The following is a 7456-nucleotide window of genomic DNA, read 5'->3' as shown; positions in this document are numbered from 1 at the left end:
CCTCCCCCTCTCTCTTCCTTCTTTGCTGTTTTTTTTCCTGCCTGTCCCTTGCCCCCCCCCCCCCCCCCCCCTCCCAGGCAGCAGTTTCCTCAAACCTTCATCCGTGTTCTATCTCTCTCCTCCATCTCTGGCTGCTTCATTATGGGATGTTGGTATTTAGATGCAGATCTAGATGTGCTTTTTCAGGCTTAAGTAATATTCATTGGCCTTTATGAGGAAAAAGTGAATTTCCTGTTCTTGTGGGCACGCCCCTTACAATTTCTAGATATTTCAGTGTTGGTTAGATATGGATCTTATCTGATTTTGTTGTGGTGAATTTGTGTTTTTTAACAAATGAATACAGTGTAAATGAAACCTGCTTCTCATATATACGCTGAAATGATTTGACTTTGTGGCTCAGTGTAGCATTTTCTCTGCTTTGTGGTTCGTGCTATATCACCAGTCCTTCTAATTGCCTTTTATTAGTCCAGCCATTATGCGCCATCTGGGCAAATTACCTTCTAACGGTGAGTAATTGTGCTAAATAGAGCAAATCCTGGAGTTCACCTATTGCTATTTTTAACGAGGAAGCTTTCTTCATACTCCCAAAAACAACAGAATTGCTGAAAGCCACTAATGAAACGCGTACACTAGAAAAATGCTGAGAATGAGAGAGAAGGGAACACACGCTGTGTTTTTTTTGTTTTACTTTGTAGGAATATGAAAAGACAAGTGCACTTTGTCATAATATGCTGTGTGCTCGTGTACAAACTGTCCCTCGGTCACACAAACACACACTGTTATACATCAGTTGGCACGCAAACTTCCGAGCTCACCCCACACAGAAACACACGCCCACTTAGGTGTACCCTCCCTCCCTCCCCTCGTCCTCCTCCTCCTCCTCCTCCTCCTCTTCTTGCCTATTTCGAGGTATGTGGTTAGCTGGGTGTGTTCGGTGGCCAGATTTAAAATCACTGACCCTTTCTCTTTCTAAGTCCCCTTTTTTTTCTTTTCTTTTTTTACCTGGCTCCGCACACCTCCAGCAGCTGCACCAGGCCGAGCTGAGTGTGTATTCATCGCACGTACTCTTTGACCCCACTGTTAGTGTCCAGAGCATCAGTCCACTCCCTTTCTCCGTTTCCTCCCAGGCAAGCCCCTGCTCTGATCTATTTCGGGGTGTGTTGTGGCTAGTAGGGTGTGTGTGTGTGTGCGTTTGCAGCCCTGCCCAGTAAAATACAGACTTTCCAAGGAAGTCGGCAATATAATATGGCCGCTTTATTGTAATTACAAGCTTCTCCTTTTGGAAATAGCGCACAGAGAGAGAGCTGCCCACAGGCACTTGCTGAGTCCGTCTCCATCTCTTGCTGTCCTTCTGCAGACGCCCTCGTCTCGGCCTCATCCATCCGTCCCTGAAGTCTCTGTGGCTCGCGTTGATCCAGATGTCACCACACCAGGAGGCTCTATCAGCTGGATACGAGTCACCCTTTGACAGTACAGCCTGTTAAGATTCCAGTGCGAGTGTGAGGAATGAGTTTGGTGGGTGGCCACGTCTTCTGGAGCTTCCCTGCAGGGAAACCTTGTGGTCTCTGGGTTCTTATGACCCTGAAATTTCCGCCAAGCAAATTATAAGGCTTTATTAATTCAAATATGGCTGACATTGAAGCTTAATGGTGTAATTGAAGGGTTCACATTGACCTGTTACACTGCTTTTCTCCTGGATTAGCTGAGTGGGAGCACCTGCCTTTTGATGTGAGGATATTTTACCCCCGTCGTAACATTTTAGCAGCTCCTGGTGAAGTGGTCACTTGGTTTGTTTGAGGATGATGAAGTCATGCTGCTGGCGGGGGCATACGTGCAATTCCTGTCCTTTTGGAATTTGTGGTACCTCCATAATGTGGATGCTCAGCAGTTTGTGTGGATTATACCGTTGCTAAGGCAGGGCTGCTTTATGCTGCATTTGGTTAAGGGTGTGGGCACTCGGGACCAAACACATTGGATACTAAAACTGCACCAGATGACATTTTGAAGCCATATTCTTCCATCTTACTTGCTTTAAAGGTGCATTGTAAGATCTGGCCGGATTTTAGTTTAAAACATACAAAAAACGAGCCAACATTATCACCAGAATGTGAAGAGGCCTATGTATTGTGTTGCCGAGATATCTACTGAAATTAGTGCGCTAACCAGCTAGCCCCAGCCCGTCCTGTCTTGTGCCTGGAGAGGCGATAGTGAGTCACTACAGCAGCATCCAGTCTGTCCTCAGGCCGAGAGGACGAAGACGTAGAGCTGCCCCGAGGGCTTGTCAGTCACATTGAAGGTACAGGGTCCCAGTACATTTTGATACTTTGTTTATTTGATTAAATTCAAAGTGGCAGAAACAAAAAGAAACGACCCATATTTTCGTTTTGTCCTCGCTGCCACCAGTGGAAGACTTGAGGGGAGGAGGGTGGGTGGCGGCTCCAGGAGACGGACCTTCAGTTAGCGATTAGAGCAAATGGAGGCAAGCCGCAGAATCAGATTGAGAACAATAGGCACCGGCTAAAGCATGCACCTGTTGTGACCAGCTTTAAAGGGGACATATCATGCTTATTTTCAGGTTCATACTTGAATTTGGGGTTTCCACTAGAACATATTTACACGCTTTACAGTTAAAAAAACATGTTGTTCTTTTCATACTGTCCGTATAAATATACCTGTAGTCACCCTCTGTCTGAAACGCTCCATTTTAGCACCTGTCTCTTTAAGCCCCCAGTCTGCTCTGATTGGTCAGCGTTTTCCGGTCTTCCTTATCTTCACAGCTCCACTTCAGCCAGGGACTCACTGAGTGTGTTAACTACGCAGAGTTTAGCTGCACTTCTACACGTGACTGTATAGTTGTGACATCACTACCTTCTAAAAGACTTGATGGCTGGTTTTAAGACACGGATTCTGAATATGGGCGGTGTGCAAATGATGATGATGGGGACAGAGGTCATGAAACCAAAAGAAAGATGCATACAATGAAATAGGGTACAATGAATCAAAAATAATGAGTTAAGATAAAATAATTGTGCGGTAAATACAGCAATGTTAAAAAGATTTCGTTGAAAAGTGTGGACAGATTTCCATTACCACCTTTAGTTGAAAAATGAATTTACCAAAGACGAAAATGAATCTTTAAAATAACCGAATCGGATTTTAACGTGATAAATGTCCATAAAGCAAACCTGACTACACACACACACACACACACACACACACACACACACACACACACACAGAGAGATACATTAAGACAAGCATTCACATATACACTCCATCCAACCCCAAATGGTGATTACAGTCCTTGAATATGACTCCTTGACTTTAAGTGGATAAAAACTGTACATGCACACACATGCAAAGTCGAGCACAAGCACATACCACAGATGTCTCTTGGGGTGTCTCTTTTTACAACATGTGGCATCTACTTTAAGAGAACAGGGAGGAACAGAACCGTTCTCAAAAAAACTCTCTGTCCACTGTGTCCAGGAAGCCAAAATAAGAAGCCCGAGCTGCCACAGCGAGGGAGCGTTTCCTGGTGAAGCTGCAGTATGTACAAAAGGAGGAAAATAGCTTCCATCAGGTATTCACTTATATGACAAAGTCTGAGTCTGCTGTTTATGCTCCAATGTTTGCTCTCTGATTTCTGATCTGTTCAGTCTTGTTGACCTCTGTCCTCCTTTTGTTTTTTGTATTCCATCAAAGCAATGTTTTTATGATTTTCTATATTCTCCCTGTGGTTTTCATATTTAGGTATAAATGCAGCCCAAGCCATATTTCCCTTCTGATTCCTGATGGATAATTGCTAGATGCAGCAGCCAACGGCTCCTTCTCATACATCAAAGCTCACCCTATAGTTTCTTATGAGAAGGCACTACAATTTTCTGCTTTGGCAGCCTTGCATGGACGGCACATTACCGCCGAACAGAGATTAAAAAAAACATGGCCATCGTACTTTAAGCGTGTCCCTTTTTTCTTTTTTTGGAATTTAGTACAGTAGAGATGTATTGCAGGGTCGGAGATGGTGGAGGCGGGCTTCTTATGAGCACACAGGTCCAAAACATTTTAATTGCACAATGTATCAAAGGAAAATTAACCGGCAGAAACCTGCAGAGGATCCACACTGAGGCTGATATACAGCACTATAGTTCATGTTAAAGATGTATGCTCTCAGTGGGCAAAATGTTATGCTGTCCATCTTTACATTATAATACAAATGTTAAACGTATAATCACTCAAAATCTATTCCTAGTTAAATGAAAAGCCTGCATGCTGAACAGGCTGAAAGTGGGACTAATGAAAGTGTTCTGTTGGCACCAGCAGCTTTATAAGATCATTCCACCTTAAACCTTAGAACAGACGTGGCTTTATATGATGACTTCATTCACCCAAAACATGATTAAACTGTGGAATTAATTAAACAAAATGTTTTTGAAACTTCACCATCATCCAACTACAGATCTGAATCTGCTCAATCAAACAGATATAAGCTGCTGTATTCAGTCAGTCTCCTTGTTATGTCGTCTTTATGCTGATTTGATCAACCTGGTTCTGTACCCTGATCGGTTCTTGTCACTGTCTTTATGACAGCCAGTTATAGCATTAAAGCCACTGATTAGTATTATGTTATGTCCTGGTGAATGTGTTATGTTACCACCAGTCATTGGCCGTCCTGCTCATCAGATGTAATGCTACAGAGACACAGAGCTTTAGTTTTCAATGTGCACTTGTAGCATGTTTATGTTTAGTCTGCCTGCTGGTGATGCTGTAAGTGAGGTCGTGCTCTGACTTCTCTCCCAATGGGTCTCACTTACAGAACAAGTAACCAAAATCCATTACTACATTCATCCATTTTGGCCACAATGGCGATGATGCATTTCAAAGAAATGTCAATTGTAATGTGATCAGCTGACACACGTCTACATGTCCAAACTTTAAAAACACTGATTTGTAATATTCCAAGATGACACTGCAAACATCGTGAGAGTGAAGCAACGATTTAAAGCATTCAAATCTTATTTTGAATTGTTTGAATCCTATTTTTCACTTTTGAAACAGCAGTTTACATTTTCAACCTCTCACATTTTAGCTTTCTGTTATGAATGAAAGAATGAATCATTTCAATGAATGACTGTTTATTTTTCATATTAACATGACCCATCCCTCATATAATTATTTAGAAACATAACTAACAATGAGCCAAACATTCCTGCATGTTAACCCACCACCATCTAAAAGCACTATGCGTATCTAAGCTCATAATACCACAACAGCTGTGTGTCCTCTTAAAAGGCTGTTGAGCAAGGCACTAAAACCTACAGTGTATTGCTGCAAGTCAGTGTGTAGGAGCTCCGACTTAATAACTCAAATATGAATTAAAGGAAACATTGCATCACATTTACCACCAAGATGGATGTCTACAAAACTTCATGACAATACATGGTCGTTACTTCAAAGTCCGTAGGGATGTACGTATTGTCCATGTTGAGGTAAATGTTGGCAGAACTACAAAAGAGAATCTTTGTCCCTTTAAACGTCTCTGTAATCCATCCTTCATCAGAATATATTGATGTGATTTAATGTCAGGTAAAGGAACATCATCACGTTTTACTCTTTGTTGCCTTTAGAGGTTTTATTTTCTTTTGCTACCAAGCCCATAGAAAGAATGATAGTAAGAGGAGTTATCATGGAAATACCACAGAATGCAAACACATCCCCCTCCTTTCCCCTCGGAGAATCAGAATTGGGGGGGGGGGGCAGCAGAAATGAAGGGTAGTGAGTGCTATAGAGCGTCAAGGGGTAATTATGGTTAATTGCTGCTTTCTGGATGTGGAGTCTGCACTCAAAGAAAGTGACTAACCACGGGCTTTAAGACGACAGAGACCTTTACGAGGCAGACGGCTGGGCACAGGGGATCGCTTTGAAATACACGAGATGCTATCGACTGTTTATGACAGGTGGGGATATGAAAGCCACTTTGAAATTATGAAAGGAATGTCTAGTGTGTGCTACTAGTGTAAGGTTTACGTCCCTGTGGTTTCATATTGTCTCAGCAAATAGAATCAGTGGCTTTGAAAACTAAACTTCACTCGGCAAAGAATGTGGTGTTCATATTGTTGTGGACTTTCAGGGTTTTTTCCCCCTAAAAGTGAGACATACGCCTCAGACATACATGTTAGAACTGTAAGATGCAATGTGATACAATAACCTTCCAGTAAACACTACTTTTGTAAAGGTGTTCAGCTAGTGTTGACTCTTGTCAGTTTTGAGATGGTAGTTTGTGTTGTTGTGTTGTTATTTTGTTAAGCAGCATTTCTTACAGGCATAAAGGGTTCCTCAACAAATCTGCTGATCCATCTCACGTATATCCAAACAGGGATAACTTTTAGAAGTGGCTGCATCGCTGACAACCAGGCGTCAGCTTTTGGTTGCCGAAACTCAAAATATGGCGATTTTTAATTCACCTTATATTTTGAGTAATTAAGATACAGTTATGCTTCAGCTTAATGAAAATAAAATGACATAAAAGCTTTGTTACAGTCACCAAACAAAAAGAGTTTTGTGTTTTATCTGTTACAGAATTTGAATCATTCCTGGTGTATAAAATAGCAGTGTTCTTCACAGATTCCCCAGAAGTGATTCCAGCGAGTCACCGGTTGTCCATCCGTTCTCTCCCTTTTAAATGTTGGTTTTCTGGACCTTTGTTTGGATTCCCACCACCGAGTCTTGTTTTGGGTCCCTCAACGCCAACATCAGCTTGTCCATCATCTCTACTCTGAGAGAAGACCTGCAGTCTGTCTGGATTACTGCTGAGACAGCTGATTCCCCTCTCACATATACAGCTGAAGAGAGATGCACGTTTTGCTTATTTTTGATGTGATAAAAAGGCTAAGAACTGGTTGACAAGTTCTCAAAAGTGTTGCCATTGGCAACCTGGCAACCTTTATGGTGCCCTGACATAGTGTGATGCATCTTATTCCTCTGTGCCATAGAGCTCCATGGTGTTCCACAAATATGAATCACATATGAGCCACGTTGGGTCACATGTTGCTTGAATATGAAAAACATAGCAACCATAGTTTATTTTTATTTTTATCAATCCCACATGCAGCATCCTGCTGCCGTGAATCTACTTTCATTCCTATCTGAAGGTTTTTACAGAGGAGATGCTCATTTATCATTCATAGCCGCATTTATACAATATTTTATTCCTAGAAACATGATGAAAATTGCTGTTGACAATAATTTCTGATTTATGGAGTGATACAAAGAGATGTAAAAACTTTGTTTCTAATATGTCGACAAAATGAATCAAGAATTTTGAACCTGGGTTTATCCAATGTTCACATTTCTGGTCAGGAAATGTATTTAATAAGATATTGCCTTATTTGCATATTTTAACATACAATTCTCTCTCTCTCTCTCTCTCTCTCTCTCTCTCTCTCTCTCTCTCTCT

The sequence above is a fragment of the Anarrhichthys ocellatus genome, unplaced genomic scaffold (genome assembly GCF_004355925.1).
Source record: "Anarrhichthys ocellatus isolate YVR2014 unplaced genomic scaffold, GSC_Weel_1.0 scaffold57, whole genome shotgun sequence".
Lineage (NCBI taxonomy): Eukaryota > Metazoa > Chordata > Actinopteri > Perciformes > Anarhichadidae > Anarrhichthys > Anarrhichthys ocellatus.
This window is presented reverse-complemented; position numbering follows the sequence as displayed.